We start from the raw sequence: 12199 nt of genomic DNA on the forward strand, positions 1-12199 counted from the left end.
TTGAAAGATGCCCCAATAATCATGCCCTCAAAATCCCTAGAACTTATGCACACATGTAATAGTGTACGCAAGTTCCAATAAGAATATACAAATGAACATATTTTGAACTGAAAAGGTTAAAAAATAATTAGAATATAGATGCATTTGAAACTTATTAATAGACTTTTAATTATCATTTTTTGATTCCTAAATCATATATATGCATACCTAGACTATTAAATTTTCTTTCACCTATACCAAAATAAATTATCTTTTTTCAAATTATGATCACTCTTAACAAATTTAGAATGGTGTCTTATCAGTCAACCTAAACTCTTTTCCACCCACCAATAAATCAAAATACTTTTAAAAGAATTCATTTGCATTATTGTCGCATACGGTCCAGGTTGTAGCAATGGAGAGGACCACAATAATCCCAAGCATTGATGTGTGAAACATGAATGTTCATAAAATTATATGTATATTTCTTTGATCTGAACTCCGCTGTCATAAATGGAACCCACTTTCCAATTTGAAGGCAAAACAGCAAGAATCCTTATTGACATTTCCCCCTCTGGTGGCTGCTCCATACTCCACATCGCCCAAGATCCCACCTCCATTAATTCAATAAAATTATGAATAGATTTTTTCTATTAATTAAAATATTAAAGTTATATTTTCATAAAAAAATATTTAAGAAATCACATGTTTAAAAATATTCATGTTCTTAGTCGAAGACGTTTCAGTCACGTGCGGGTCCATATCGAATACCTAAAATTTGATTGTGGATGACCTCCATAAAAAAAAATTCATAAAAAACAAATCTATTTTATACCCACTCAAACTTATTAAGTTTTAAGGATTTGAATATCCAGTCATGAGTAAGATGAATGTTTCTTACAGGAGCAACTTCAAGGCCTATGATATCCATCTGCCCTCCTTGGTACAGAAATTGCAGAGCAAGAAAGTATGGGTAATTACTGATCTTGTCTACCTTCACTGTCATGCTCTTTCCTGGATATTCACATGGTATTCTGTGAAACAAAATTAAGAAACGAATATTCTTATTAAATGTGCCCCATTTCCCTTCAAATCATTCAAATCCTGTCATCTTAGCATATAGGTATAGTTGCAAGACAGATTATAAGATTGGAATGAATTTAGTTATAATATTGTTATTATTATTCAATTATATAGTTTTTGAAGCATACATACTGACCTATATTTTATAAATAGTTGTTGAAGAAGACAGTTCAAGAGAAAATGTTTAAATAACAACAAACTAAAACGCATATCGTTTTCAACTCCATTGTCATACAGATGAGAAATAAGAAAAACATACAAGACTTCATAAGAAACTAAAATTCAAGAATGCCGCGTGAGAGGCAGGCAATTGTACATGGGATGCAAAACAAAAATATGGTGGCCGACTGTACTCTAAGAGGCCCACAGCCTTTTCCAGTTCATCGACTGTATGGACGTGCCATTTTTTGAAAGAAGCAAATATACCCAAATTCAAAGCGTGCATTAAAAGGGAAGCCACTGAGTACGATGTGCCTTTATATATTGATAGTGGCAATTTGCAGTGGGCATGAATGGACATTGGCTTCATAATGAGCCACTCTTTTTGTAGTTTGTGGGAAAGTAGTCCTTTTGGTTAGATTTATTTTATTTTATTGAAAGAAGCATTTTATTAACAAAAATAAACTTTTTTACAAATATATGACAATAGGTACAAGTAATGTTATTATAGCAAATGACTATCCTAGTTCAACAGTTTTGAAAATGCTATTCACTTCCAAACTTCTTTCAAGATATTAGGCGATTCCTTCGAAATATCAGCATCTTTTAATATAGAATGCTGAAGCAATGCTGCAACAAAGCTGTTTGTATTCCAAGTTGAAAGAACCGTGACATATATTTGTTCAACAAGACTCCTCTAGAGAGACATGACAACCACCTTCAATAAACTTGAGCTCTTTGATGTAAGCACATTGCTCAAGAATATTTGATGGCAGCTTGATTTACCTGCACTTTATACTTTTCTTCAAACACACAAAGCTGATATTGTATATCTTCAAGAGACTTTCTAAGCTTGATGTTGGTCTGGAGGGCAGCTTTAAAAGCAAGGAGTAGAGGAGAGAAATCTGAAGTGACCATCAAATACTAAACCTGAGAAGAATGGAAAGTGTGTGAAAAGATAATCATACAGAGTGGGTTTAACCATGTTGGAAACCCCATAGTTAAGCGGGCTTAAGCTGGAATAGTACAGGTATGTGTGACCTCCCGAGAAGTCCCAAATATCATAATAAGACAACCATACACATATGTTTAAGGATAATGTGCCTGAAGGATGCATGATAATAGTAGGGGTTGATGAAAGACCAAGCAAGGCATTCATCTAGTACCAAGCTTGAGGGAATAAAGCCAAAAAAGTGGAAAAGAGGAACCTCCAGAGTTGTTGGGCATGGGAGCCGAACCAAAAGGTGTGCTTAATAGCCCATCTTTTAAGGCAGAAGGGGCAACTTTTCCATGCTAGCAACTGAGCCTAAGCATCAACTTTAGACTTCTAGATGAGTGCGCTTAACTTATTCCATGATGATCTTTTCAAGTTATACTACCACTTGATGTTGAGTTGGTGGGAAAGCTGAATGGAAGGAAGCAATTATTTATACACAAATCTAAGTGGGAAAGTTTGAAAAGTATGATTGTTGGGCCATCTCCATCCTTCAAAAAATTATCATGACAAGGAGTGGACATAAGGCACCACTTTGAGAACATGAACTAATGTTCAATTAAATGTTACAATGGAGCTTTTTTTCAATCGTTCATATATAGAAAAATAAAAGTTTATTAAAATATTTCACATTTATTAATTGTCATTCATTTGTTCTATAAGTAGATGAAATTTGTTAAGTTTTAATTAGAGGAGTGCAATTTTATTAGGACATTAATACACAAGTATTGGTAATGAGGTAGTTGAAGGACATGATTATTGGAACATATTTAAGTAGGTATTAGGCAACACTTTGAAATGACTAGTTTTTAAATCCTTGTGCACATAATGGATCTCACAAAGTTCCTTGTTAATTCATGATTAAAAACAATGGCATACAAACACAACAAAAAAAAAGTTGAAATCCAACATAATGATTTCATTGTAAATTTTTATATTTATTTAGATAAAGTAATAAGGATTAAATATCATCATACAATTTGGGGGATCACTATGTGGTGTAGTGGTTGCACTGTTAATGGTGCAACCAAGATTCAAATCCTTGCTCCCTAGATTTGTGGCCTCACTGGTTCATAACTCTAGTCAAAAGAAAAATATTACCCATAAAAAAAGATTATCATACAAATGTATTATTTTTATTTTGTTTTTTATTAAGAGAAAAATAAGTTTTTTAGGGACTGAAAACCCTCCATAACATCACTACAATCAGATAAGCACTAAGACTCAACAAAAAAGAAAGAGAGAAGCTCTACAACTTCCAATTCCATATGATCCATCCTTGTAGCAACACTGATTAATTGTATGTACTTTCTTCTTTTTGCTAGCATGGATCCTCTTTCTTGAACCAAAAAACCTCTTTAGGGCCAACAACCTTCTCCTCATCCACATCCATAATAGTCTTTTTCTAGTTTATCTGCCCAAGATTCCCGAAAGGATTTTTAGGTTTTGAACATAAGACTGAGAATATTATAGTACTGCTCACCAATTTTCATGAGAGAAATTCTTTTATGAAGTTAAAAGTGATTATTTATACATATATAAACTTTAAACTTTAAATCAATAGCTTGATAACTAATTAATAAGCATATTTAAACACATCTATCTAAAGAAATGCACATAAATTGGAACTAATTTATTAACCGTAAATTATATTTATTATAGGTAAAGACATTTAAATTTTGTTATGGTACATAGTTTTTCCTCAATATACATTTTTCAATTATAATTTCTAAGATTTGATTATTTATATCTAAATTTTAATATTTAAATTTAAAATTTGTTATCAATATAAAAAATCATAAAAAATAACAACTAAATTAATTATTCCTATTGTCTACAATTTAGAAAAATAAAAATCGATACATTGCAATTATGAAATGGCAAGCAATTTTAGTGGATTAGGTCACAGTTGATATATGTGTGTTTTAGAATATAAGAGGGGGTTTGACATCATGCTTGTTTCAGAGGAAAGATATCCCATATGCAATGTCGAAGGAGGCATTAGGAGATGTGAAATTTTAGAGGAAATATGTCTCATTGTGCAAGGGAGGCCGGAGCATTCACAATGTGAAGATTGGAGTTAATTCATTGTTTCTTGAGTAGAGCATATGATTTTAGATTCTGCAGCCAGGGGATCCATTGATACAATCAATTTGGTGTTTCTTGAGTGAGCGAGGAGGATTTGTGTAGGCGCTTCATCAAATATTCCAGAAGGATTGTGTTGAAAATCCTTGCAACTTCCAACCTTATTTGGATAAATCTAATGAGGGGCGATGTTGGCTCATTACATTAAATAGCTTAGTTTATAATCTATATTAATCAACAAGTGCCAACTTATAGTTGTTAGTTGGAAAGTTATATTATCGGAGGTAGTTAATCATGGGAAAATAAGGGTTTATAAAGCCTTTTAAATATCATTGAAAAAAATCTAATTATGTAGACTTATTTTGAATTTAGCCTTTTTTGCTCTCTTATTTTTTCACAAATGAATAGTTTTATATACATTATTTTTATTTAGTTTCATATTTTCATTATTTTCTATATAAACACCCCTGACATACTAAGTAATCAAATATTAATCTCGAACAATAAATTTATGCACTTAATCTCTTACTTTTTGTAGTGTTTAATAAATTGTAGCACTTTACAGTTTCACAGTTTATTTGGTACAAACTTTATTTTATTTTTCATAGACCATATTTGAGCCATCTCGTACTTTAAATCAATCATGAAATTTCAAATTGTCATAAAATACTAAATTTAGGATAAGATATACCATTGCAAAACTTGATACTCATGAATCCCTTCTAGAGGTCTTATTTTGGTGGGATAAAGGTTCCCAATAATGTGACACCAAATTTTCTTGAAATTGTAGTCGTTGCCTATGTTAGCATTCACAATTAGAATTTTCATCTTAGGGTTTTTTTTATTAATGATAGTTTTAAGTAGACTAAATTAATCAAATACACCTTGTGAACCTTATATAAATAGAATATTCTATTATTCATAAAGTTAATTATTTAGAATAGAATGAATCTAAATTCTAACTCATCCAAGATCATATGTGATTCCAAGGACTAATTGACTACATGTTGAGCATCCAAGTATAATTTCATGTCTGGAATAAATAAATAAATAAATAAATATATATATATATATATATATATATATATATATGACATTTGAAGGACTTGTCTAAACAACATTGCATCACCACCACTTTCATTTCTAAGATATGATTATTTTATTTTAACATTTTTTTTGTTTCATTCTAATGTATTCTAATTTTAAGATTTATTTTTCATAATAATAGCTATTGCAGACGTTGAAATGTCAACACAAGGTTTGAATTCTAAGGAAAACCCCTATACAACAAAGTTATTCTTCTCCATTTTTTTGATCATAAATTCTAATCAAAAATTAAAAGAGGGTAGAGATAAGAATACTAGACAACTCAAAACATTAGTCTATTAGTCCCATATTTTAAACATGCAAAAACACCATAAGTAGGGCTACCAACACCATATCTAACATCTTCTAGCTCAATTTGTGGGAGACAAACCTACAACACCTCTCAACAATATTTTTCTCTATTTCTATCAATTTGGGCATGCCCTAGATTAGAATTTCTAGTATCCACATCATTCAATTTAAGCTCCAATTTATAAATCTACGTTTTTCTTTACATCTTATTTCAAATTCTAACCTATTATGTTGGTTTACTATTTTGTAATTTTATGTTTTACTTAAAGTATTCAATTTTCATTATACCTAGATCACAAACACAAAGTTCATAATCTCAATTGCATTGTTATAAAGGAACATAATTAAATTTTTTATATCTCCTTTAAGGAATAAATGAAGCCTACTTTTGTTCAAATGTTATGTAACAAAAATATGAGACCTTAGTTTTCATCATCTTAATATACCTAACAAGTCTTTAATCTTGAATTTTTATTTATTTGCACACACTCTTTTACATTTATCTTAATAATCTACTTATTTTGCATACCTTCCTCTATTTAGTTGTTTGCAACATTGATTTTATCATTATTGATTTAAATTTCAAGTTTTTGGTCATGAACATGTCTCTTTCCAATTTTACAATGAAATTCAAAGCAAACAAACTATCCCTCATCATTCTTCCATCTTGAGTAGACTAGTTGTACATTTTTCACACAATTTTATGTTATGTACTAGTATTAAAGGTAATCAATGCATTCTTTCTAAGCACCTATGAACCATAAAGAATCCTCCAAAGGATATAAGGAGATCATTCTAAGATAAATCATAAATTTATTCATTTCTAATCTAAAGTCAAAATAAAAATTTGGTGAATTGACACTCTTCACCCTTCTACACCAAGACATTAATGGCATGTTTCACATAACTTGTTGCACACTATTATTTAAAGATATTTGATGCATTCATTGTAATCACCTAAAAATGAATGAAACATCATTCTAGATACCCTAAATAATTCATTAGATTTAAAATAATTAAAAGTGACACATTTTGTTTTGGTTCACTAAAAGGCCTATAAAATATATAAACTCATATGTTTCTCTATAATTTTCATTATTGTTTCATTTACCGAGATCAGTCAAAACAATAATTCCTTATAATGTGACAACATTTTTAAAGATATTTTCAATTATTGTTTTTGGCAAACTTTCAAAAGGAGGTCATATATTATATCAAGAATTTTTTTATAGAGAAACATTACCAATTGCTAGAATGAATTTAATACTTGATCACAAATTTATAGCTAAAAATTCATCTCGAACTAGAAAACTTGTCCTTTACTACGAATCCAACATAGAATTTCAAATAAGTCATTAACAAAGAGACACTTTTGCCAAACTCAACATTGAATAGATCCTAAAAATCTCATCTCAGACTAGATACTGACTTATTGAGCATTTCATTCACCAACTTACCATTTATTATTTAAATCTTTTATTTCTCTACTCACCTTAAACTAATTTATACTTCCAATATTTACAAGATTGATCTGTTAATTTTTTTTTTTGTTTTCTTTTCAAAAGTTAAGTATCATTTGAAACTAGACATTGGGAACATTTTTGTTTTATACAAACATGTTGAAATAGGACATCTCTATTAACAGAGAAAAATATAACAATTTGACTAAGCATATATCTAAGTCACAAGTAACTTTGATTTAAATAGGCATACATTAAGAACTAATTTATGAAATAATTTATCAAATTCAATTAACAATTGAAGGTGGCCCAAATATACTTAAAGATTGAACTTTTGTAGATAATCTTATATCACATACCATCATCCTCACTAACTAAAATTATTTTTAACCCTGCATATCTAAATTTAAAACAAATTGCCTAGTCTTGAAATTCATGTACTTGTATGCCACTATTCAACACAAGTCTACCTTCTAAGGAAAACCCCTATACAAAAAGTTATTCTTCTCCAATTTTTTGTTCATAAATCCTAATCTAAAATTAAAAAAGGATAGCTCGATAAGAATATTTTAAAACCCAAAACATTAATCCCATATTTAAATTATGCAAAAAAACCAATACTAGGACTCCCATCACCATATATAACATCTTCTAGCTCAATTTGTGGGAGACAAACCTACAACAACTCTTAGCTACGTTTTTTGTTTTTGAACTATCAGTTTGGACGTCACCTAGATTAGGATTTCTAGTATACACATTCTTCACTTTTAGCTCCAAATTATAAATCTGGGTTTCTCTTTACATCTTATTTTAAAATCTATCCTATTATGTTGGTTTTCTATTTTGTAATTTTTTGTTTTACTTAAAATAGTCAATTTTTCATTATACCTAGATCTCCAACACAAAGTCCATAATATCAATTGTACTGTTATAAAGGAACATTTATAGACCATAAATAAATCATTAGATAAAAATAAAATTAAAAGTGACACATTTTGTTTTGGTTCACTAAAAGGCCTATTTAATATATACACTCTTATGTTCCTCTATAATTTCATTATTGTTTCAAATTTAAGCAAATTAGTCAAAACAACAATTCCTTATAATGTGATAACATTTCTTAAGACATTCTCAAATATTGTTTGTTGACAAACTTTCAAAAGGAGGTCACATATTATATTAAGAATCTTTTTATAGAGAAACATTACCAATTGCTAGAATGAATTTAATACTTGAGGATAAATTTATAGCTAAAGTTTTATTTGAAACTTACAAACTTGTCCTTTGATACAAATCCAACATAGAATTTAAAATAAGTCATTGATAAAGAGGCACTTTTGCCAAACTTGACATCAAATAGATCCTAAAATCCCATCTGAGACTAGATACTAACTTATTGAACATTTCGTTCACCAACTTACTATTTATTATTCAATTTTTTTATCTCTCTACTCACCTTAAACTAATTTATACTTCCATTATTCACAAGATTGATCCTTAAAAAACTTTTTGTTTTCTTTTCAAAAGTTAAGTATCATAATTTGAAACTAAACATTAGGAACATTTTTGTTTTAATAAAAATAAGTTGAAATAGGACATCTCTATTAAGAGAGAAAAATCTAACAATTTGAATAACCATATATCAAAATCACAAATAACTTTGATTTAAATAGGCATACTCAAGAACTAATTTATGAAATTCAATTAACAATTGAAGGTGGCCCAAATATACTTAAAGATTGAACTTTTGTAGATAATCTTATATCACATACCATCATCCTCACTAACTGAAATTATTTTCAACCCTGCAAAGAAATTTAAAACAGATTGCATAGTCTTGAAATTTATGTACTTGTATGCAACTATTCAGATTGGTGTCAATCTAGGGTAGCATAGGAAGAACAGTTCTCTTGTTTGATTGTCATAAACAAAGTGCACACTCCAATTTGTTGATATCACAACATCCTTGGTCAACAACCAATAAGAATTGTATCCTTTTGTAACAAGTAGCCATAAAGATAGAGCTCCTTTTGGCAACTGATCCAAACTCCATGGTGCACCGTAGTTGTGTGTCATGTGTATCCAATTAGAAGTTCCCGCTTGCACTTTGCAATTTTAACTCATTAGTACACATTCATCTTTAACTTTTCAGATAACTAAAACATTATACACTAAGCCTTGATTCTTAATTTAAAGTGTTAAATAAGTTAGAACGCACAGTAATAAGTATGTTTGTCTCTAACCTGAGCAACATCCACACCCATGATATCTGTTTGCCCTCCTTGGTAAAAAAATTGCACTGCAAGAAAGTATGGAACTACTGATCTTGTCTATTTTCACCATCATATTCTTCCTTGGGTACTTACATGGTATCCTATGAAAGAAAAATATGAAATAAAACATTCTCATCAAAAGACCCATTTCTCTTTAAATCATTAAAATACTTTCAATTTTGTATTCAATTGGATTATATGTTCAATTGGGACATGGTATTTTGTCAAAGAAAGAAAGGAAGGATTCTTGTCAAATGATACTTTTTCCTTGAGATCATCAAAACCCTTTCAATTATATGTTTATTTTTCATAGGTTTCTAGCCAAAAGAAAAAATAGCTCAAAATTGAAATATCCATATGGCTTGTGAAATTGAATAGTGAGAATTTAAAATGATATGAGTCATAAATTGAGTGTGTTTTATCATGGAGAAATTTTGTAACTAAGTACATTTGAGATGGAATAATACTTAGATGAACGAGTTCTAGTGCTCAAGTTGAAGTAGTACTAGGATGGATGGGCTCCCAGGAGGTCCCTAGCATGCCTTAGTTCTAATGAATGCTAAGTGTTCCATTCATTCTAATGAGAGATGGGTTCATGTGAACCAAAAAATTAAGATTGAAAAATGTAAGTCAACCTTGACTATTTAATATTTTCAGCCTAGGAATCAAGCCTTAGTGTGTGATGTTTATGTCATTAGTGAATGATTGCTAATGAAACATGGTTGAATGAGTGTTGAATCCTGACAACAATATAAGAATTTGACTTGCTGCAGAAAATATCTCCTACTTATCAATATAACTAAAGCCAATTACGAACCATTTGTATTCGATACCCAGAATGCCCATCTTTAGAAGCTCAGAAGATTTTCTGTGTTGTACAAGATTTGAAAATGTGCTATTGGAAACCAAAAAATCCATCTGAGTGTTTTCAAGCATGTCTATAATCAAAACTTCTACTCTATGATGGGTGCAAATCTTAGGATCAATGCATCTTATCTACACAAAATAAAAGTTCAAATCAATTTTGACTATTTAATAATTTTAATCTAAAAATAAACCACTTAGAAATATTATTTAAACTGACCTAATTTAAACAACCTTAATCTTAGTCATGATCCCAATACAAGATAAAGAAGGTGTGAATGATTGGTTCATATATGGTAGCAGCTGCCACATCCAATCCCTTCCCTATATATTTTTGGACTCGTTGTGGCCACATCGCCATTGCTCATGTTTGTTGCAAAGGACTCATACCCACATGCTCCCACTATAATTCATACTAGAATTATTATTCAGATCTTAGGATAAGTTACTCTAGCAAGAAATAAGATTTAAGAGGCCATGAACTTTATACTTACTAATGGATACCCCTCAATCCTTAGTTCTTAATAAAGAAAACTAGATGAAAAAAGTTGAACCTCCATTGAAAAATAGAAATCTATACTTACTATTGATAGCCTCCAAGGAATCATAATATGCCACTTTTGATTTGTAAACACACCAATCACAATAGAAGACTATGGGGAAGATGAACATTAATATCCATCTCGCGCAAGTGAGAGTTTTGAACTTCATTATTATGCTTGTCTGATGGAAAGTAGGAGAACATATACAAGGTTTATATAGGAAAATAAAATGCAAGGGAGCCATGTGAAGGCAGGCAGCTGCACCTAGGAAGATATTATTTATTCATCTAGTGGAAGGAAACAAATATCTTCTCACAAATGTTTACGCTTCTCTAGAATTTATGTATTTATTCAATTCCATAATAGAGTAATTAAACTTACATACATATATAAGAATGAAATACCTATTGTATAATCAAGAAAATTAGTTTTAGTACACCACTTTAAAATTTTAAGATTGTGAAGTTGCAAGTATTTACCCATCAAGAGATTCATGACTAGTTGAGAAAGGTGAACCCATGATGAGGTAATGAATCATTCTGTATTATTTGCATGTAGTATTTTTAAAAACTTCATAAGTAAGAATGAAGAAAAATTTGTGATTATATTGAGTTTTAGAATCTAGGAGCCATTTTTTATTTTATGAAAAAATGAAGGGTAGTTTGTGTGAGGCCTCACCTAATTTTCCCTAGCATAGATGACATATTTTCATTATGATACTTCTAATTCAATGTTTTGATACACTTTTAAGACTATAAGGTTATGCCATTTTAATACCTGCATTTTGATGATCTGCACTTATGTCTGCACATTAGGACCTAAACAATATATTTAATGATTTCATTCATATTCTAATCTATTGCAATTTCTTTGATAGAAATTAAATTGTAGAAATGCTTGAAATGTCAAATTGTAATGTTTAAATTGAAATTAGAGTTACAGGATAGATTGTGATATGCACTAGGACTTAATTCACATGCCTAGGGACTCAATAGTTGTGGATTCAATATTTCATCACTATGTAGATCAAAATAGATTATGAGGCTATTCAAATTATTAAATCGATCATGTTAAGTAAAGTTTAATGTTGATAAGAAGAATTTGATATTTTAGTGTTTTGAATGTTTTATGTAAAAATGATTAGAAAAAGTAAGTCAACTGGAAATGATGAAGTATGAAACCCTAATGTTTGAATGTGATAATGATTTATTGCACATATTCACATATTGCTTATATGGTTTTCTTGGACTATTGATGCTCATGTTTAGTGTGTAGGAATTTAACCATGGGATTTTTAATAGGGAACCAAGGCTCAAGCCCATGTGAACATGATGTAGCCAAGGTTGAATCAATGGAAAAGAT

The 12199-nt window shown here is 29.9% G+C and overlaps 1 pseudogene; it reads right to left on the minus strand.

Annotated features, from left to right (window-relative positions):
• Positions 1-452: 452 nt before the first annotated feature.
• On the minus strand, positions 453-11006 carry LOC149575210 (expansin-like A1; annotated as a pseudogene).
• Between the last annotated feature and the right edge of the window lie 1193 nt (positions 11007-12199).

Source organism: Cupressus sempervirens, chromosome 2, assembly GCF_028749045.1.
Source record: "Cupressus sempervirens isolate cs-2001-9-10 chromosome 2, ASM2874904v1, whole genome shotgun sequence".
In the NCBI taxonomy this organism is placed as follows: Eukaryota; Viridiplantae; Streptophyta; class Pinopsida; order Cupressales; family Cupressaceae; genus Cupressus; species Cupressus sempervirens.